At 42.4% G+C, this 23,094-nt stretch overlaps 1 protein-coding gene and 1 long non-coding RNA gene across 6 annotated transcripts in view; both read right to left on the bottom strand.

The window, feature by feature from the left end:
- The window catches only part of RBMS3 (RNA binding motif single stranded interacting protein 3), a 712,732-nt gene that overhangs the window by 669,006 nt on the left and 20,632 nt on the right, over window positions 1-23,094 (bottom strand). The gene's annotated exons all lie outside the window — the stretch shown is intronic.
- Window positions 832-13,277, bottom strand: LOC104152536 (uncharacterized). The gene is made up of 5 exons (XR_011139692.1): window positions 12,692-13,277; window positions 11,386-11,490; window positions 9,053-9,114; window positions 3,548-8,322; window positions 832-1,263 (listed from the first exon to the last, which is right to left on the bottom strand). It is a non-coding gene; the product is annotated as an uncharacterized lncRNA (long non-coding RNA).

Genomic DNA, 23,094 nt, shown 5'->3' with positions numbered 1-23,094 from the left:
ATTCTCCCCACCAGCCTTTTACTCTATAAAAATATAGAAGAGTAAACAGTCACTCCATAAAAAGAAACCCAGGCATTCAGTGTTAAGATCGAACAGCCAAGAACTTAGCAGCAGCAGCACATTTAACCTCACCTCCTTGTGAATAATTCCTCGCTATTTAGTCTGGTTACACGATGGCGCACCATACTGTAAATACTACACTGTGGTATCAGCCTTTCCCTACAATCTTCCATATGAGCCCAGAAGATTATGTATGTAGAGGCCAAACAACCCATTTGAAGGATTAAGATAGCAAAAATATGTGAAAGTTAAGACTGTTATATAAATATATATATATATTTTTAAAAGTCTTATGCAAATCAGAATGAAAATGCTGAAGAACAGCTAATGCAGCAGCAGCTGTGATTTTCCTGAAACAAGGTGAAAAGAATGGCATATACTTCAAAAGGCAGGATGTCATTGCATATGAAAGGAATGGAAAGAAAAAAGTAATTACTTCAGCTGAACAGCTTTGCCCAAGTTTCTGCCCAGACCTTGTGAGCAGAGAAGGTTCACAGTCATCTTCGCAGTTTCTTTGGAGGTGGTGATACGAGGATAAGCGTGTTTAAATAGATACATCTAATCCTTAAGTCTCCTGCTCACCACAAATGAGGCATATCTTTGGTTAACAAGGTGGGCTTCATCTTTTTGGAGACTTGTAATATGTTTGGCATGCTTGGTCAAAAGTCCCAACAACTCTGCCACCAAGCTGGGAAGTGAAGAGACACCCTTTTTGTGGTTCTTGTTGTCTTGTGAGAAAAATCTTAAGAAGAATTTTACAGGGAAACTTTTAGAGAAAATAAAAATATTTATTTTTTCTTCTACTAAGGATTTCTGTGTTGACACTGAGATTTGGCTCAGCAGTTACTTAACATTCTGTACACCATATTTCACTTAAACAGTGTTTACAATAAAGTTCCCTTTTTCCAAAAAAATGACAGTAGGGTATGTTTTCCTAGAAAACAACACTTTTAAAGGTTTTTTTTTTTTTAAATACCAAGGCTCAAGTGAGGGAAAATAAATTTGGAAGAAAGCATCTGTGGTGAAAGTGACATCAAGTCTGGAGGTACCAAACTTGTTTCTACAATACATTAGATATCCTACCATGGTCAAACAGATACACACAATAATATTTATACGCAGAAAGCAGCCATAGCCACAGGTCAGCCATCTCCTCTACAATTTGCTTCAGTAGTAGATTGTACAGTCGTCACCACCAGACACCTGTAAGACAAAAGAATAAGGAACAAGAGTTAGAGACAATTTCTCGCGTCCACAGCTGCTGACCCACAGAATTTGCAAGCAACCTTAGCTTTTAGCAACAAGGATGACTAACTCATTCCTCTGTGCTGCACTGCTCCGCAACCAGGTTATGGAGGTCCGATCTCAACCAGGATCCTGGTGCACAGGCAGGTGGCTGGTTATCCAGGAAGACACCTGCACGTCCCCAGACCAAGTGGGGCTTCCCCACAGTACCCCGACAGCTATTTCTAGCTGCCACACGCAGAGGCATGCTGCACACAAGAGCATCCTGTTTGGGAGATTATCTTACGCACGTTTTTAGCGGCACACTGGGGAAAGGTAAGGTAGCGCGTGTAACATTTGTAATGCTACCACCTGGCTCGCTGAAAGGAGTAGTAAAACCTTCTGAACAGGAACAACAGCAGAAACAATTAAGGAAACTCCTCGAGTTCAGAGCTACCTGGGGCGAGCACATGAGCCGCGTACAAGCTGCCCAGGTGCCCTGGAGAGCACTTGCTGAATTAGCAAGGACTGGAACGACTAATTGGTGACTGTTTATCAAATAACGCAGTAACAAATCCACAGCACGCCAAGGGGGATGGAGGAGGGAAGCTATTTCAGGTGCCACCACTGTGAACTTAGCATATTTCTAACTATGTAAGAAACATTCTTCAACTCTTTTAAGTGTCCATATGCAGAATAGACAGAGGCTGGCAGGAGGCACGTTTGTAAGTGCATTTATTTCAAGTGCCTCAGCTAGTTCAAAGGGCTCAAACATAAACAGTTGTCTAAAAAACATAGATGCATTTTGGAGAGGAGGTGAACTTTCAGGTGGGAGGAAAGGATGGCAAATATGGTGCTAATTAACATAAAACCTTCTCCTTCGTGCTGCCCCCTTGTCCCCGAGCACACAAAAATCAAGAGCCTCTTCTGCTATGCTCCCTCAACACACTTGGCACGTACCTCCTTCTCTCTCCATCTCACTCACTCTCTCTCCATAAAGGGGCATGAAATGAGAAATTTTAGCAAGGTTTCTTTACAGAAGAGAGGCCTGGCTTCAAGCCCAGTACAGATGTGGGAGGGAAGCTTCAAAGCAAGACTCCCTCAGTGCTGCCCAGGAAAGTGGTACCTCTCACAGTCTAGCAGCAAGGCTTTCTGGGACTCATGGTCTCGAACCTCACCAACACTTATCCCCTCAGAGACAATAAACACCCAAGGAGGAAAAAATATCTACATGATGCTGTCTTCAATTTTCCTCAGCTTGAGCTTTAACATTAGGCAAAAATTGAACTCTTTGAAAGGAATGGTCAAACACACCCTTGTGGCATCCCTGGATTTGGTATTTACTTTTGTACATGCCATCTCCAGTCATACGAGGTAGCCAATTTATGCTAAAGATTGTTTGTTACCTTTAGCTTCAGATAGATTATTTCCTTTCAGCAAGTCCTTGTATGCTCTTGTAATGGTTTATTGGTATAGCTACACAAGCATAGACAATTTACACTAGCAAATCAGCCTCTTGCAGGTACAGTTTTACATCATTTCCATGAGCAAATTAAGTTGTCCACGAAAAAAATCCTTTTTTCTCTTTCTCTCTCCTGGTGCAACTGCATATATACTAGGGCTTTTGCTAGCATAGCAATGACGACAAAAATATAATAAATCCCTTCCTGACACAGCTGTGCCAGCAAGACTAAAGCCTTAGTCGCAATGAGATTGAACTACTTTGTATTTCAGCAACATTTAGATCTATTGATGCTTCAATTTATAGAAATATTATAGGCTTTTCCTTTCACAGCACAGTGCATCTTCCCAATTGCCTAGCTTTGTCTTCTTTCCTGTCTATGTTCTAGTAACTGTGAGCTCACTAGGCAACCTTTACAATAGCAGAAATGCAACTACATGCTCATTAGAACTACATGAATTATGTGCAACCCCACATTTAAAAGGTGGCTATCATGCATTCTTGAAAAGTTTTGCTATCCATCATGCAGACAGACGTTCCACAATTTCTGCTGGGCCCTCAGCCCCAGCTTAGGGCCAGTGTGAACCCATTTCCTCATACTGCAATAGTAAACACCGTCCCACCTGGTTGCAATATGTGTTTGCTTTAGTTACATCTTTCCCTCGTGTTTTAGGATGTACAACATAAAGCAAATGTATCTTGTTTCCATAGCTGTGCTTCCCCTTTGAACGTATCAGGAGGTAAACAAAACAGCCAGCTAGCTCTTAACTGATTCTTTTTCTGTAAAGAAGAATTTCTTACCATGCCCAATGAAATCCAGAACGTTTCAGTGCAGGTGCCTGAAAAAGAGAAAGCAGTCCTTAAAAGAGAGTCTTTTGCTCAGTGAAAGTCTAACTCTGAAGAAACTGTTGCCAGCATAATTCTATAGGTTGAGTTAAATAAATAAATACTTATCTGATGAATTGTTGCCTGGAATCCTTTTGTGCTTGTATGTCTTGAGTTAGAGGCCATATTAAAAAAAGTGCACAGGAGATTTGAAATCTGAGGACAACCTAAAGCTTGATTCTAAGCAGTCTCAATGCACCAGTACTTTCCCATGGCGGTAGGTGAAACAGGTTTAGTCATCAGGTGTGACAGAGAGCAGTCTGTTGCAATCCAACATTACATGGAGAGCCAACTAAAAAGCAACGTATTTAGCACATATACTGCACACATTACAGTACCCTCAATGAAAAGAAAAATTAGGTGTTTCAACACACAGGTTTTATTAGGTCAGCTGCATTTCAGTCTCTCTGAAAAGCTACAGCAAGTGCCTTGATACAAAAAATGATCACAATTTAGAGATTATCCCCAGAGATCAGCATCACTGTTATCCACGTGTGGGTGACATACTAACATACTACATATAGCTACTAGGACAAAAAGACTCTCCAAAAGCATGAAAACACCTTTGCAAATTAGGATTTCACACAGTACATATTTATTTCATCTCAACCTATTTTTTAAAATTCTTCTGCTGGGAGATCCCAGAGCTCACCAAATCCTTTCCCAAAAAACAGGAATTGATTTTTAAGGGCACAAGCTGCTTTTGTCATGGGCTTGAACTATAGAATAATGTGGGTCTAATTACTTAGAAATAGCCAAATCAGAGATCAAGTAGTCAAATATCCTATATATACACTCAGAACTTATATTTTTTCCTCCTCATAGAGGGCTTAAGAACAAGGCAAGTACACATGGATCAGAGGCCCCCCTCCCCTTGCCGGCCTCCTCCCAAACTCTGGGCCCCTCCAGCTCCCAGCAGTCTCTGGATAGGTGACTTTCTGGACTGTGAATTGCATTTTTGTATACAATAAACACTGAGAGTTTTCTTTGATGGATTTGTCCAAATGCCTGGTCAGCATATGAACTTTTGGTGTCTACAATATCCTGTGGCAATTTCCTGACTTAACTATACGATGTAGAGGAAGTCTTTTTTGCTTGTTTTAAAGTTGCCACCTAACCATTCACCTGATGCTGCTTGGCTCCCACGGTATCAGAGAGTTAACAGTCATTTTCTATTTGCTTTCTCCATGCCGCTTGAGAGTTTATAAATCTTCATTTTCTTCCTGCTTAGATATGTCTCTTCCAGACTGAAGAGTCCTAAGCGTTTAGTTTTTTTTCCATATGGGATTCGTTCCATATCTTTTAATTAGCCTTCTCTGTATCTTCTCTCCTTCTCCTGCATCCTTCCTGATAAGGGGGACCAAGGATGCAGTATTCAAGTGTGCCATCCATTTATACTGTTGCATGAAGATCTTTGTTTTCTGTTTTGTTCCCTATTCCTTTCCCAATAATTCCTAGCAGCCTTTTTTTTTTTTTACTCCTGCTGCACACTCAGCAGAATTTTTCATACAATTATTATTACCCAAGGTTCCTTCCCAAATGATAATTTAAAGTCCAGCACTGTATACCTAAGTTAAAGATTGCTCCTCTTCCTGTGCAGCATTCTACACTCATCAGCATTGAATTTCATCTGCCATATTGCCCTCCAGTCACTCTGTACTATGAGGTCTTCCTTGAGTCCTCCAGTACGTCCTCACCTTTACTACGCTGCCTGACTTGGCATCACGAGCCGACTTAGTACTCTCATCCTCTATCCCTTTTAGCAACATGTTGAACAGCACCAGACTGAATAGAAACCGTTCCCTGGTCATCCTTTTGTTAAAAGCTGGTTGCTTATTCCTACCCTTTGTTTTCTAAATTGAAATTATTACTAAATCATAAGGTGCTTGTACCTTATCCCAAGGCAGCTTGATTTTCTAAAAAGTTTTTGGAAAGGTACTAAAAAAAAGTAAACAAAAAAAACAAACTCAGAAGAACAGATTATACGAAAAGCATAAACTTTCTGAAGCACAGAACACCCCTTCTGTCCAACCCTTCTTTAAAACAGCTCCTGTCCTTACATACCAAACGCTTCGCTTCTTCTAAAGTACCAGCACAAATATCTCTACCCCTTGAACAGTTTCCACCAAGCCGCAGGAGCTGACCCACCCTTGCGCAGGATGTGACCCTTGCCTTCGAGGAGGCTTGTTCTCACCATGTTTCTTTAATCACAGTGAACTCAAGCAGGAGGGGTCATTCCAGCCCCTGGCATTACCAGTAGTTACAGTCCAGTTAAGGACTGCTAATGCCTCCTTCACTTCAGAACCACTAAGCCAAAGCATGTAGCGGGAGACAACTCCTCTGCAGACCTCTCCTGTAGGGTCCACCTACAGACAACTCCATGTTGTTTTTAAACACGCTACTACTCTTTTCTCTCATTCTCATCCTTCTTACGGACACAACACTACAGAGCGTGCTCACACATAGGTTGAACAATGGTTCATGTCTTTTACTGATTGTACTCTATTTTTAATGATATGTTTGCACAAACCCTCTGATTTTTGAATGTCATTCAAATAACGCAACCTCACATATGGTTTCTCAGCGTTTAAGAGCAGCTCAAAAGTCTCAATTTATATTCTGAGGCCCCCCAAATAAAAAGGAATGCATTGCATGTGTTTCCAGATACAGCCTGGCAAACGTAAGCTATAGAAGTTTTTGGAGGAAGAGCAAAAACGTCAACCTTTGTTACTTAATATTAGAGTAGATGCATAAGTATAAGCTTCTAAATAAAGATTATGGGCTCAAATGTAATGCCAATAAGCCTTCAGGGGACCTAGAGCTAGTGGGTACCTTTGAGAATAATAAAGGAGAAAATTGTTATGGTAGGTGCCTACTTTAATTACAAACACCCAGTACAAGAGTTTTAATTCTAATCAGTTGGTCAAAGCTGGCTGTTCTGAATCAACAAAACTCGCAGCTATGACAAAGCACAAAATATAAGAAACGTGAGTCTCAGACAACAACCCGGCCTCAGCCAAGCATAACTCCGAGAGTGCTAGGACAACGCACAGGGCTACGGCTGGGCTACGCATCGGGGCTTCGTTAGGAACGGGACTCGCACCGCGTTCAGCACGGGCCTGCACTTCCCCAAGCAGGCTGGACGCACGGTGCGGAGAGCCCGCGCCAGCCCTGGCCAGGCTGGATCGTCTTCGCAGCGCGGCAGGTGGAGAGGCAGCCGCTCAGGCCCTGCACGGCCATTTACCAAGACACTGTGCCTGAAGCAGTAAGTAATCGCTCCTAAGCGAGAGTGCAGCCAGAGGGATCAAAACAAACATGTACAATTGGAGCAAAATTATGTATATTTGTAAGATTTGGTTTCTGTCTTCTCCAGCAGAGCTCTGCTCACCCTGACGTTACGGCACAGAAGTAACTGGTACCTTCTCTTCCCAGGAGGTTACGCAGGCCGCTGGCCAACTCCGCCAGCGTTAAAGGATGCACTTACTCATTACGCACACCCTCTAGATCTCCCTAGGGCACCTGCTGGAAACCCCAATCTTCCCTTTTCAAAGGTAAGCACTGTGGGAAGAGAGCAGTCGACCCCTGGCAGCGTGTCCGGGACTGCACCTCCTGCGGTGCACGTTGCTGCCTCAGCAGGGAGCAGAGACTGGATTCGGCCCAGCTCATCCACCGTTTAAAAATTAATGGCAAATGCAGCCTCTCTGGCTATAGATAAGTCACCCCAGAGACCTCTGGAAACTAGTGTCAGCTCTCCAACTCCTGTTCCTATTACAGTGTTAATCTTGGAGGTTCATCCACACACCAGGAAACACTTAAAGAGGCCTACTAGCTATACCGAAGGGCTGATTTTCACTCAGAGCACATATACGGAAAGGTAAATGCAACATACCAATACGCACATTCCACTATCAAAAACCAACTTCGAAGTGTCAAATGTTTAATGTCACATACTTATTTACTGACGCCTGCCTTAGTAGGCATATGTAGCCTAATACGGTATTTTACTGATACTGCAGATGGTATAACCAATCTCCTAAACTCTCTACACTCTCAAAGGATTAGTATGATGTGCAGTGCAGTTTTAGCTTACAAAGCACTCCTTTAGTGTGTGGGGTTATTGATTTAACTTATAAATTCTGCTATATAGTGTAGTTTTACTGATTTACCTTTTACAGTAGTGTAAGAATATCTTTTTTCCACTAAAAACTTTGACACACTTCATTATCCAACACAAAATATTGCTCTAGGTAGGATTTCAGGGCAGGCATTCGGTAATCAGAATTACAGACTTTTTGAAAAATTCTCTGTATTTTAAGGCTCCTCCCTCCTTTTTGTCTTTTTGTCTAAATAAACCTGCAATTCCCCCTAAACTTTCCAGCTACAAATTCTCAGGAAAGAGTACCTGCAGTTTTATATATTCTATATATATATACATATACACACACCACCTCCTTTCCTCCAGCCTCAAGACTTCAAGTCAGATCTGTTTCGATGAAGGACACAGACCACTGTGGAGGGAAGAGTTTTTCCTCCCTTTGGAGGATTTCCCAGATGTGCTGATTACTTTTCTTCTTCTCAGCCATAAAACTCCTTCAGGCCTCCTGTCTCCTCTCCCACCGACTGCTGCAGGAATCCCTCGGTGCCATCCCAGTCCCAGCTCACACTCTTCCAGCACACATGGAAAGCTGCAGCTGAACAGCGCGTACAAAGGACAGCAATAAGGTAATCCCGTGACATTGCCAAAAGCTTATTTTGAAAGCTCATTTTAAAAGCAAGACCAAACCCCAGAACCACTGCCAATGGCATTTTTTTCTAGCCTCTACAGTGAACTATGTCGCCAGCCGTTCAAACTCTAACTCCTACCTTCTGCCCTATACCACATTCATCACTGTTCAAAGCAAGTATATTCTGTTAACTTTGCTGTTTAAATCCTCCTTTATTCTTCTACCTTAATCACTTCCGTCCACTTACCTCTCTTTAATTTCTCCTCTACTAAACACAATAGGCAAAGTCCTTCAATTTTACCTTGAGGCGTCTTCACGTGGCAGAAGCCATTAATAAAAAGCAGCTTCAAAATATGATGCCAATAAGTCTACTTCCTCCCCTTTTTTTTTGCATATATAGAGTTATAAAGACAATTAAATCTGCCCAAAGATTATATAGTCTGCATCCTAAGCTATATCGACTCATTATGTTTTTGTACATACACTGAATCATAGTCAAACTCTTTTAATCCAAAAACTACATATTAACTAGCCCATTGCCAATAGTCAGAGATATGACAACACATGACTGTAGTAAGGGCTTAGACCTACAAATCAGTTATTGCATGTCTGTTAATTCATAGCAACAGGCCACACGTGTGCTTTTTTGCCTATGGCAAACGTAGGATAATTCACATCAGCTCAAAAGAAGACTCACCTCAAAGAAAGAGTGCCATACAGTTATATCCAGCTCTGGCACCACAGGGAAATCTGTTTCTCCTAAGAGAAACACAGCTCGAGTCAATGACAGGTCAGAACCACATGAAGACATTACTTCAGTCTCTGATATTTTACCTCGTTTTACGGTGTTTCCACACCTTCACACTTCAAGATAATACTATAATAATATCTGGTCACTCCTAAACTCTCAGTGTGCTAAAAAATATTTAGGTTTGTACCCGGACCTCTACACTGCTGAGGTAAATACAGTACTGATTTCAAAAGGTACATAGATCACAGACAAACTGGTCTAGTGACCAAAACCTTCTCTCTCATCAAATGATAGCTGCTGCAATGGCACAATTTATTTAGACCTCGCTGCCTGAACTCGCGCTGACCTGCAACATACCCACTCCTTCGTTACCCCCAGCTCGGTACCACACGCTGCATCAAACAGCTTATCCTCTCCCTGCTCACAACACCTCCAGCAATAGGTATCTTCTGTTTAAAAGGCAAAAGAAAAAAAAAAAAGGCAAACTGTTTTAAAACAGACTGATGTTTACAAAAATTGAAACAAAAATGAAACAGCAGGTGCAGCTCTGTTCCCCATTTTTCAGCAGCGCTGCCCCCTGGTTACCCCCACCAGCCAGGCTTTGCAGCCCTCTCGCCAATCCCTCAAGCGTGCTCCTCTCTCAGCATGCAACAAACTCTCTGGCCCTGCAGCTGGCAAGAAGCTTCTCATGGATTCCAGCTGGGAATGGGAACTGGCTCGATCGGGAGGAACCTTGAGCTAAAGTAAAGCAGCAAGGAAGGGTGCGGGCCAGGCAGGGGTGCTGGCAGCAGGGAGCACCCGAGGCACAGCTCTGCTCGCTACCAAGGTCACCTGAAACTTCCACATATGAAATTCCATTACTGATTGGCAATAACTCTGCCAAACTTTGCCCTTTTTGAGTGGGAATCTGGGGTGGAAATGTCAAGTATGTGCTGCATCCTGATTTTGGGGCGGAAAAGGGGATTTTGGACAGAACACTGCAGGCATTTTTCAGAGTGAGGCTACAGGGAAGAGTGTGTGTGTGGGGGGGGTGCTCTTTTCCTAGAGAAGTTCCCCACCGCCACCACACTTTGGATCTGACACTAAACACGACAGGGGAAAAAAAATGCGCCCTTTGTGTCAGAAACGTGTCTGAACGAAAACCTACCCAGATTTGGGCAAGCTGCAAGTCCTCAGAAACAAAGCAGAAAACAGAAAATCCTCAGTTCAAAAACTATCAATAAAGACTTCTTTGAATTTTAGCTGATGAGCCGTTCAGCCGATTTCAGCTATTCCCTCAGGACTCCTGCCTGCCAGGTTAGCTCCAGCCGGGGGCCAAGCGGGACTTTCCATGGGACTGCAATGCCAGGCTGCCAAACAGTGCCAGATCCAGACACCTAAAAATGAAAGCAAGGATACCCCCACTGGCGTTTTCCCAGCCAACCTCCCCTGCTTGGCCCAGGCAACATGGAAGAGAAAATTATCAGACTCAAACGTAGAAGGGACAAGCGTTGACCTGCAAAGTTAAGGGAGGGAAATGGAGAGAGACAAAGGGGGCAGGTAGGGAAATGCCTCCCTCAGCCCCTCACAACTGGCCCAGAGAGGCTGGAATAGGAACAGGTGGGAGACAGGTCTGAGAGGGGGACACCGAGATCAGTCACAGATCTGGCATGGAAAATTGACACTGGCTGGGCAAAAAAAAAAAAAAAACCCAACATGGCAAGGAGCCAGGCTGGTGTGGAAAAGCAGGCAACATTCACAGCTCTGACGATCTTGGATACAGAAGAAACAACTGAGACTATGCCTAATGGGTACCAACTGGCTGAGGTGCCTTTGGAAAGGGGCTTAGGACAGGGATTTAGTGGGAACGAACCAATATGGCATAAAACACCGAAGTAGGAGCAGAGATAGATCAGAAGAAAATACAGGAGCATAGGACTTCATGTGGCTGAGCCAGAAATTGTGATTTCTGGAAAACATCCATGAAATGAGCCAGTAAAGCCGACTGACGCTCCTTAATGCTGGCCTGCAAGGAGGATGCTTGGCTGCTGCCACTTACTCCACTAGCTCCAACGGCCCTGGTCGGTGCGTTGCACAGGGAGAGTTGCAGCCTGCACAATGACTCATATGGGTGTGAGTTTCACTCCATGTCATTAATTTGTTTTTTGCAAAAATAAAATTGACAGGCAGAAACTTCTTCCCCTCTGCCTCTCACATCCCCTACTCCATTCATGTACATTATTTTAAAAGATTAGATTTGATCATCATCTACAGCTGGACCCATCTCCGTAGTGTCTCACCCTGTATTCATCCATCTTCACTTGAAGTTCAAAGAGAGTTAAGAAATTCTGTTGCTTTTCACTTGTTGGGAAATATGCGTGTTGTCCTTGCACAGAGTCCTTGCACTGTGGAGGAGATGAAATAAAAGGGATATTTTACATGCTTGAGAAATAGTTATGGCCATATTTAACATTACAGTCTCCTTCCCCTCAAAGACATTTTAATCCTAATATCGTACAAGATGATCACTTGCACACTAAGTTACAAGTTGATCTGAGCATCCTCACTGACTTAGAACAGCATTCCTTCTCACAGATAGTGTTGCTCTGGGATTCATTCATGAATTTAAAGCATAGAAAGTGCCACACAAAGCTTGAAATTGCTATCAGTTACTAAAAAATAAATAAATAAAGTTGCTAAGTTAAAGCTGTAAGGATCATTGGAAATCATAGGAATCACTGGGATCATGGGAAAAAGAAAAGTGTTTGCCCCATGTCCCCTGCAGCCCAGAAGGTGAGCTGGAAGAGACAGCAGTAGAGCACACTCTCCTGCAGCACGAGCCAGCAGTATGGAAACAAAAAAGCCCAGAGCCAGGGGTTTAGTCCAGGATGATACTTGCCCTTCAGTGAACGGGCTGAAAGATCTTGATCACTCCCCTAGCTCATGAACTTGCATAAAACTTTCCTGTTGAAAGCACAAAGTAAATCTGGCATATCTGGAAACATGACCCTGCATCACCTGCAGCTCTGAGAGCTACTGGGTCATTGTTTCCTGAAAAACATGCCTCATTCAGATCCCAGCTCCCGCTCCTATATGCTCTACATTCGTTGCATTCCTGACAAAGGGAAAGACTTGCAAAACGTCTCGCATCTTAAAACTTTGATCATCTCAAGGGGCGCTTCTCGCATTTCAGTTGCTCCTCCTTGCCTCTTCAGAGGCTGCTTTGTAACCTTTGCCATTCTGTAATAATCTAATGTTTGTTGCACAGAAGTTAGGCCTGCACAAGCCATTTTGTCTGGCAGTTTAAAAAAAGAGTTACAATGCCTTCTACAGAAGAAGCAGCGTTGACTTATGTTAGGAAATGTCACTGGTGCGATGCGTTATTTTGCAAGACCACCATGGTTGCGCTGCCTCACTCTCATCAGCCACATTAATATTTGAATACTGGATGGCAACAGTTGAAGATTAATTCCATTAAGTTATTGACGGCTGGAGGTTCAGATTTTGAAGCTAAAGCATTGGGCTAGACTATGGCATTTCACCACAGCCCCAAGGAAAGTGCAGTAGGAAGTCACCCAGCCCCAAGACGGTCAGAATAGCTTGTACCTCTGTAAAGTAATCCTTCCTCCTGCTTCTCTGAAGCCAAGGCACTGCATTGCAAAAGATGGCATGCTGGGGGCCTTTTTCTGCTCCCAGACAGCACTGCAGGACAGCATGCTTATGAAAGGGCACGTGGGCATACCCAACGTTGTATACCCTGTGGGGAAAGACGCATCATGTATTTACCCAGGGAAGCCAAAAAGATCATTCTCAGAGAATCCTTCCTTGCAAGATCAAGAAGTGTTTCTGTGATGGATCAAGCTGGGAAGTGTTTATCCATATTTATTTCAGTTCTGCACTCCTTATATGAGAGTCTTGAAGCCAAGAAGGACTTGAAAACATTGCAGTGCGAGAAGAGAGACTGTCGAAACAAAAGCATGAAGGCCTATGCAGTGAAGAGCCTCTTGAGAACACTTTCTGCCACAAGGACAAGCGGTTTTCTGTGGATTGGTGTTAATGCACATGGAGCATGAAACCGATGTACAGGAGTGTTACAGGAAAGCTGGCACAGAAATGTGGCCAGTCAGCACCAGGCCCCTTGCAGAAGGGCAGCCAAGGAGTGCCTGCCTCCTACTGCTAATTCTTGCCTAGGATTTGGGGAATCCAAATAGTAGTATGAAGTTTATTTTAAAAATTACATATTTTTTCCTGAAATTACTTTTCTACACAAATTTTTCTTCTATTTTCTTTCTCTTTTAAAACAGAGGGAAGTGTGGCCTACTTTTCAGAAGTGTCCAGCAACACCAGGTCAACTGTAGCAACATCTGCAGGTGTACCTTCAATGACCAGGAGTCCACTAAAGACAGGATGAGGAGATACCGCTTCCAATTCCCACCTTTGTACTGGACGATTATTATTAGCAAAAGGAAAATCTCTCCACCATTATATTCACTGCTACTGAGTCACTACTTAGCTTCCTAACTAAGTGCAGAAACCATAAGACTTCTACCCTCTGAGGTCTTAAAGACATAAATCCAGTTATTGGCTGGTTATCTTGAAACTCACTGTCTGACATCTCCATATAACAAATAACAGAATATGAAAGTGTTGGGCACAGGTATTACTGATGAGACATGCAAATGGGTGAAGACTGAACTCTAAGATACTGAACACTAGTTTAGCAGTCAAACTGGTATTTATGCTGGCCAGAAGCTTATCTAGAAATCACCTTGAAATATACAGCTTTGAGTTTACAAACAGGAACAGACTTAGTAAAGCAACTGTTATAAATAGCAGTAAGTTCTGTATTCATTGGTAGGTACAATGCACTCAAAATTGGAGAGGTTTTGAAAATAAGTAACAAGAGTATGAGAAGATGTCTAAGACAAAATATAAACAGTAGAAAACATTCATCCTCTAGAAAATAAAAATCAGTATTTAAAAAACCTCTCCTCTTCCTCTCCACTTCCAGGGCAGAGATAGCAGACATTTAAAATGATGTGTGGTAAAGTCAGTTTTTTCTATTGCTTTGCAATCATGTACGTCTCTGTAAAACAGACAGAAAAACGCCACCAGCGTATAGGCGCAGACAATTTCTGGTGGCTGCCTTTTACCCAGCACCACTATTGTATATGAGCACCAGCATGACACAGACTTACTCTGCTCTCCCGCATCGTTACAAGAAGTTCAGGCCAACCCAAATCCAGCTCCTTGGCCAAAATGCCGCTTGCAACCACAGTGGGGGGTTACTCGGTTCAGCCTCCCGCTCGGCCACAGCGGTGGCACAGCCCTTCCTCGGGCTCCCTCCTGGCCGGGGATGGGGCTCTGCTTATTCGTGATGCTGAGGTACCCTGCAGCAGGGTGGGCGACAGCTGGAAGTGGTTCAGTGCTGCTGCCTGTTGCAATTACAGGAATTTGTGTTTGGGCTGCGTCTGCTGGCTGCCACCGCCAGCCCAGAGGTTTCCACTGGGTTTCCAAAGCGCCCCTCTTGCGTCTGCTAGCCAGCAGCTCAGATTATTGCAGCAAATTATCCATGTTGTAAAAATGGTTTTAGGCAGCTATAAGTTACTCAAGATTGCCAACACCTCAAGGAATCCAGCTTTACAATAAAAGAAAAAAGTTTAAAAAAAAAAAGCAAAAAACTACCCTTTCACCTCTATGATTGTCATTTTTACACACTCCATTTTCCATGTGGCAAGCTCCGGATTTCAGCCTGAGATACAGACAACAGCTCCGGATTTCAGCCTGAGATAAAGACAACACTGAGACAACAGTTTTAGTCCTGGTTTACTATAATTAGTATTTACCAGAGGAAGAAAGAGGTCCTCACAGCTCCCAGAGAAGCACCAGGGAGCTTCCTAGAGAAAGTCCAGTGCTTTCCCTGTTTCAGCTCAGTCCTTCCCAGTTTGCAGCCTTCACATCCTGGTAAAGAGCAAGTTCAGGTGTAAATGGGCATTTGGGAAAGTGTTTCTAGTAGTCTTGCTCATGTTTCCTTTAGCCCAAACTAGAGCAGTGCACAGATTGACCAGTCTGAGCAGATTGTGAATAGAATATCAAAGAATGAAAAAAAAAAAGTATCCATACCACAGGGGGGAAACAGTGAGCTAATTGAAGGAGGGGGCCTTTTCCCCCGCTAAAGTTTTGCATAGGAATCAGTCAATGGAGGGGCTAAGGAGAAACAGAAAATTCTGGAAGCAAAGCAGAAAAGACTCAATCTGACAGCCTCTCTTCCATAATATATTTTCTTGAAATAAAATTTGTTTTAAAATTGCATATTAAGTATAAAAAGCTATTAAAAAAACAGATAATTTCATTTGCAAGGAGCTCCATAGCAGTGTCTTTCCAAAAATGCATACCAAATAGCAGCAAGGGGTGGTTATGACAATTCTTACACTTTTACAGCAAAATGGAAGCAGGGAAGACAGAATTAATTATCTAGGAGTAGCTTTCAAGATTACTCAGTTTTTCTAAGAACCTCGAGAAGAAAACTTAGCTCCATATCTCTTACTTCTCTGCTTTGGGGTTTCTCTCCCCCACCCCCAAAAGGCAGTCCCCTGGCACATTTAGGTCCTGACCCTAGCTGCCCACACGTGTAATCAGTCCCATGAGAGTGAATAAAGGCATGAATAAATAAGCAGATAAATAAGGCCTGAGTATTTTCATGGTCTAGGAATAACTTGGCACTTGCTGTATTAATCCATGCACAAACGGCCTTAAAGCATAGGTGATTAACAGTGCCTGAAAGCAGACATACTACTTTTGTACTTCACAGCAGTAGAGCATCTGAAAGACGCAGTGTATCCTTTCACATCAACGGAGCCTCCTACTAATCAGAAGCCCACTGGAGCAGTGCTATTGGAAATGCCACTTGATTAGTCTGTGACTCAAGGAGAAGAGCCTTATTTATTATTAAAGCTAAAAACCTCATTAAACTGTATTTTTTCAGTAAACCTGGGACAGGCCGATCTCCACAGCTTTTTAGCTTGTTCGGTTACAGTCTTAAGCAACACACCAAACAGCGTTTCCCAAAATTGACTGGAAAGAGTATGCAGGGCTGTTTTTCCCTCTTTTCATTTTAACTAGCATAATGAAAGCGAAGATATGAGCAATTAGGGAAAGAGCAAACTAGTATTTCTCCCTTCCCCAAATTCTTTGAAAATTTCACTTTGGAATAATCACTTGCGACAGTTCAACTTCCTTTCTAAGCCACTCTTAGCGGTTTTCTTCAAACAGACACAAACATTCAAGATTTGCAAAATGAGAGGTCACACAAGTCAATGATTGGAGATAATCAGATCTGCAGAGCTCCCAAGACATCAGCACGTTTGTCATCGTTTCGCAGAAGCTTAAAGCACATAAGCAAAATCAATTCCACGTCCAGAATCCCAAATAAATAAATCAGTTACCTCCATGGATGAGAGAGGAGAAAGCAGTTTTCCCTGAAACCAGTCAAATTCACGTCGGCAGAACACAGTAGCCTACTGTTTCCAGCTCCTTCAGAATCGTTCAAGGCAAATGATAAATTGACACGGTAATGTAGTCTTAAATACAGCCAACATCAGCATCAGTCCTACTCTACCTACCACTGGTCCAGCCTACCACTTTGAACTCGCTATTGAGCGGGCAAAACAACACGCAAAGGCACTTGTTTGTTCTTGGAAGCTAACTGGCAAGTGGGTATTCGCCAGCAGGTAAGTCAGTACCAGGAACACCTGGTCCGCAATGTTCCAGCGAGCTTTCTCCAGAAATCAGAGTTACATATGCATAAGAACCAGAGTTCAGCTCTGCACTGTGCGAATTACAGTGTATGACACCTATTCTATTAGAAATAAATGAGCTTATTTACATTTTAATTCTGTGGAACAAGCTGCTCTCAAAAGAACAGTTTGCTAGAGTTACTGCAGATGTACAGAAGTTATAATTTTCCATCACAAATGCACATTGCAAGAAAAATCTCACAGGAAAAACCAAAGAACCAATAGACATTTTAGAGAAACTAGTCGGCTGCCTGTTTGGGAGGTCCCTCCAGATCTCCACAAACACAATCTCTTCCTTTCGCACAGTATGTGTTGCATAGCTAAGTACCACAGAAGTCTCATTAGTCAGAATGGGGATAAATACAGAAAATATTGTACTTTTCATTGACCCTTTGGAAGGATTAATACTATACAGATGGAAATCATGCCAAAATACTTTAAGTCATAAATAATCTAACTGAACAAGCTCAGATAAATGTATTATAATAACTACAGAATATACTGATTCTCCTCTGTCTTATTTACATCTTTCTTTCTATGAATCTTTTACTCTTTAAACAAGAGCCTATCATTCCTGACTAGATCAGAGCATACAAAGGCAGAATTCACTTTGTAGGTGCTGCAGTGCACCAAAATACAGTTTCAAATTTTTTCCTCTCTTGGCAGGGACTGCAATTAGGGCTGGGTCAAAGTCTGCTTAGGGGATGAGGACACTGATTTTCACGGGAAAGAGGAATGGCATGTATTTTTGATTCTGTGTGATCTTAATATTCATGAGAAATTCATGAGAAATTCAGGTCATATTTGGCAAATAACTGTAGCTGAATAAAACAATCCAACCCCCTCAAATATTGAAAGATCTTGAAATATAGCCTTTATAAGTTCTGCTTTCTACAGTGACAATCACATATTTATGAGGTACTAGTATTTGTAGCAAACAGAGTTCTCAGTTTAAGTTACTGCCCTTATGTAAGGAAGGAACATTAAGCCAGGTCTTTCATTTCTGAGGAGATAGACCTGACCATTAGGTTAAAAGCTATTCTGAAGTAGCTTTTTCTTCATGATTTCTGACTGAACTGTATCACTTTATACAGAACAATCACGGAAGCAAAAGCCAGAAACCTTCTGAGTCACCATCACTCTATTTCTGGCCCTATGAATATTAACATTATTCTTTTCAAGATGAAAGAGCTTCAGGGTAATAGACCACCCAGAAGAACTGACAGCCCAGTAGTTAGAGTATTCCTAGAAAGGGGTAGGAGATGGTTTTGCACTTTCCAGACAAGGTTCCTGGGATCCCCAGCGCTGGGGTGGCATAAGCACTGTTTCCTTCTTTCCTCTCTCTCCCCTTCACTTCTGTGATCCCAGTCCTTTGCTTTCATTTAGAAAATCTCAGGATGAAGTGGGTTTCCTTTGGGCTGAGTCTATCTGTTAAATACAAATGATTTCTTTTTGAATCTTTGAAAAGCTGAGAGGGAAGGGGAGAGAGATGGACTTGAGTAGGCCTCTGAAATTTTCTGTTTATTAGCTGAATTGGAAAAAGAAATCTTTTAAAGCCAGCCTTACTGCTGAAAGTGTGTGATTTGCTCACGTGAGCAAACATTAAGTAGTTCTTTCCACTAAATAACCACGATTTTTCCATTTAGGTCCACAACAGGACTTGAACTGCAGCTCACATTTCCAACCGACTTCCAATAAGACAGAGTTTTCTCATCTAAGTGCCCAAAACCATTTCTTGAAAATGGAATACAGGCTCCCGAGTTACTGGTGTCCTCCCATTCCCTTGAGACCCACGTACTAGCTACGCTCACAGTAGTGAGCCTCTGATAACTTGAGGAGCATAACAGACAAAACTTGAGGACTTCTGGGGTCTTCCTGAAAATTTAGGAGTCCCATCTCAAACCTGGTTCGGTTTTAGCCACTCTCCTTAGAAGGCTGTACCAACCTTCAGTCCTCTGATTACCTTTAACCTAAGACTTAGAATAAAGTTTCTACTTAAGAATAAACATGTATTCTTTTTTTCCCCTCAAATTAAGAGATGAGCCTCATGTCCCACTTTCGGCTTTTTACCTTCCAATGTGCTTACAAAGAAGAACACATCCCTGCCTTGGCTTTCATTTTTGATAGCTAAACTCTGATAAGAGTAGGATGGGGTCAGGTAACTTCAGCCTAGCAAGGCTACATTCAGTCATCGGGGGCAAGAGAGGAGCCCTTCCATGAGGCAGGTCTGAACACAAGCTTCCCTTAAACATGAACTCACACTCTGCAGAGGGCAATCTCCCCCCACAGAGCTGAGCCCTGGGAGGGTGAGCTTCCCTATGACTACACTGCTCAGCTTCCTCTCCTATAAAGGGCTTTGCAACCCTTTGATCATCCGTGGGGTGGTCTTCTCCCGGTATTCCATCCTCGCTATTCAAGATTATCCGTCTTGCACGCAGGTGGGCAGCACTGACCACAGTATGCCAGTACCCTCAGCAGTGGCATTGACACTTTATTCTCCGTTTGGTCTAAGCAACCAGAGAATGCAGGGAGGGGTTTCAAGTCAAACTTGCAAGCATGGTCTTCATGGGCCAAACTGATACCACATATCAAAAACTTAAATGGCAACAAAGAAGCTATATGGACAAGTATTACACTGGGTATATTCAGGGACCAAGATCTAGCCTTTGTAAGATGTTTTCTCCCAAATACTGTTTTCTGGAAAGAAAAAGAAAACACCCTTTCCCCAAACCCTCCTCCCCATCCCCCCAAAATACATGTAGAGGGGGAAAAATGGCATTTTGCACTGATTCAGCATTTACTATATGTTAAAAATTCTGATATCAGTTAGATGTTTTTCAAGAAACAGTGAACAGTGAAGAAGGGTGGCTTGATGAAATATTTTCCTAGAATCCAGTTTTGTACATAAATGGAGAGTATAGATTTAGGAGCTCTACCCATTCAGGCCTTATAGGTACACTACTGTCTTAGCAAAGCATCACCTCAAGTAAATATATATTTTGAAAGATTCTATAGAGTCTGGCTTGAATCCGGGGCACTCCAACGAGGATACCTCGCAACTGTATATGTATGCGCAAGTACCGTTGTTAGCTTCCCTAACCACGCACTGAAACGTGCCCTGTAGGAGCGAGGGAAGTCTGCAGCCTTTAGAGAAACAAGAGTTGAGCCAATTCTGCTCAATCCCCCTCCCATACTTATCATGCAGAAAGAGAAGGGCAATCTATTGATACCCACGTAAAGGCAGTAATTCTTCTGATTCAGTATTGCTTTTGTTAACAGCAGGGAGCTGGTGAAAGAGAACAAACAGTCTCCCCCAAGTGCATTGTTAGGGTACGAGACAAAAGAATACCTGTTTTGAATCACTGAGGACTATTACTATAACAAAGTACAAGATAACACTGCGCCAGAGGATACAAGATTTCTGAGAGGAGCAACAATGAAGCCGGACAACCTTTCCGTCGTCTTATCAAACTGCTTAGGGTACTTACTGAACAGTGCAGGGAAATAATAGCAAATAGAGAGCAAACATAGTTAATCTTTATACAAAGGCTTTCTGATAAATAATAAAACAGAGTCAAGACTGGTGTGCTGGCCCTCACCAACTCACCCTGCTTAGAAGACAGGATATAAGACAGGCCTAAACAATTTTAAGATAGACAAATATATATGCAACAGGGAAATGTTGCATGAATGATTTCCTGACTCTCCTTTTTCAAGCAATTCAAGAAGCAATCAAAGCACTCTGAGGTTTCGTATGCTTTTACATACATTTTTTTGACACAGTACTTTACAGAAGCTTCGTAGCAGCCCACTATCAGTAGCTTTGGTGTCACTATATGGTATGTAAATGGAAATAGGCAGATCTTTGACATAAAAATAATAATCTCTGCTAAAATTACAGTACTACAGTGTATCACAGCATCAGAACTGTGGAAATATTAATACATGGATCTCTGACAATACAATGTAAGATGTCACTTTGAGCCGTTATTATGCTAATAATGGATACTTATTATAAAACAACATGAAAGAGGTAAGCTGTGTGGGTGTAGAAAAGGATATTTAGTATTCAGAAAATGTATTAAAAAGGAAGAAAAAGCAAGTGCTTCACACAGCATCTAATCCCACATTAGGCAGATGAGGAGTTCCCTGGCAGATGGGTGTCTGGGCACCGTGGGACTAGGCTGAAGCAGCATATTATCTCTCAAGGGAACACGCATGCCAGTATAACTTACAGCATCCTTCCAGCTTCTTTTTGTCACACAGTGGGCCAAACTGGGACTGAAATCATAAAGGCAGGGAGAAAGTGGCACTAGAGCTTTGAGGATTAAGGTGAAAATCTGCTCATCATGTCTATTAGGGTTCCAAAAGCACGTAATCTACTCTGTGTACACTAATTAAAAAACCACACACACACCTGACCCTAAAGAAAAGAAAAGTAACATAGTACAGTGAGAAGAGGTCTCACACCAAATTCACACAAAAGCAAGCAAAGAAAGCAGCATTGCTACTAGATCCATTTAAGTTATAAGAAATAATCCATTTAAATTATGGGGAAAAAAAAAATCCCGATTCTAACACTATAAAGCATTGCATTTTAAGCCAAAGGAAATATTTACAAAGGGTATGCAATATAAGGAAGAATCCAAGGAAAGCGACTCTTTGTTGACTTGGCAGCTAAAGTATAAATTTCTCTAGGGTTTGTCAACCTGGGGAAAGAGCACAGCCCAGCTATTCTGCACTAAGTCCCACATGGACCCACTTACCCAGAACGGAGGCCCCCTTTGTCCCACCTCACCTGAACTACAGAGGCCTCCGAGTGCAGAGTTAGTACGTCCTTCTGGTGCAACGCTATTGTGCTTCAAATCCAAACTCTCGCATGTTTGACAGAAACTTCTTCCAAGAAGCTTCTAGGCCCCAGGAAACATGTAGCATGGCCATGGGAAACCACTCGCACCCTCACAAATACATGCTTCAGCCTAGAAAACATACGTGCCATGTTTGTGTAGGCAGAACATAGGACGCAATACTTCAGATAACAGACAAATTAAATTGTTGTACTACAAATTTGATCCATTTTGAACAGGAACGTTACTACTTATGCAGTAGCATTTGGAAATACCTGTCCTTCAACATTAAGCTTTGCTAGAATAATACTTAGCTGCAACCTAAATCTTTGTGATTGCAGCAGAGCAAGCAGGAGAAGCTGTGTGGTGGCTCATCACAGTGCATAGGCTAGGAAAGAAACCTGCCATGTAGCTTGCATAAAGGGTTAGAAATAATGGAGACCCTCATCTCCAACATATAATGCAGGGAATCATTTAGAATTTGCTTACAGTTGCAAGACTTTCCTCATACATGCACAGACACATTTTCAGGACACCTCTACTGACTATGGACTTAGAGCATAGACCCCTCTTTATTTATTTCACAGTTTTCTAGGTCAACTATATGCAGACACCTACATCCACCCTCAGCTCCTGTCCTTTTCCCCCCTTACAGATTCCTACAAGTGGTTGTTTTTTTTTTTTTTTTTTGGGGGGGGGGGGCAGATGCAAGACCCCCCTCCTTATAACTCATTTCAGATATGTTTTTCAGTTATCTTTTCTGGTACCAAGAAAGCAATGGGCATCGGCAACAGCTATCAACAGAAACCTAGGACTCTGCAAACTACATGGAAAATTACTGCTACAGTAGCATAAAGTCAGTAGAAAACTGCAACCAGTCACTGGTGAGTTCAAATTCCCAAAGTGTCACAATCTTCAACTCCTGGAACATATTAATTGCAGAAGGAAAACTTGTCTTTTGCCTACTTTCATTTCGGAAGTTGATTACTGCCCAAAATATCCTGGGCAATATTTGAAGACTGGCAGTTTCTTGTAGTAGAAAGCACAAGTGCTGTTATCACCACTTAGACATGGAGCAGGCTGAGAACATACAAGAACGGAGGATATACGTGAGAGAGCAGTAGGAATTTTCCACTCAGCGTGCCCTTTAGAAACACAGAGTTACCCAAAAAAGGCTTAGGCCCATTCTTGCCAACTCCCATGGTCACCTTCCTCCATTTACAGTATTTAGTTTTGGCCTAAACTTTAGTTCCAACAGTCAAAGGATTCTGTTACGCTTGCAGATTTCCTTTAAATTTGGTGATGGGCAGAGCATAAGAAAAAACTTGAAAAGGGGGTTTCTCCGGGAGCTAAAAAAACATAAGTC

The sequence above is a fragment of the Struthio camelus genome, chromosome 2, assembly GCF_040807025.1.
Source record: "Struthio camelus isolate bStrCam1 chromosome 2, bStrCam1.hap1, whole genome shotgun sequence".
NCBI classification, from domain to species: domain Eukaryota; kingdom Metazoa; phylum Chordata; class Aves; order Struthioniformes; family Struthionidae; genus Struthio; species Struthio camelus.
Note: the sequence above shows the minus strand (reverse complement) of the source record. Positions and strands in the feature narration are given on the sequence as shown.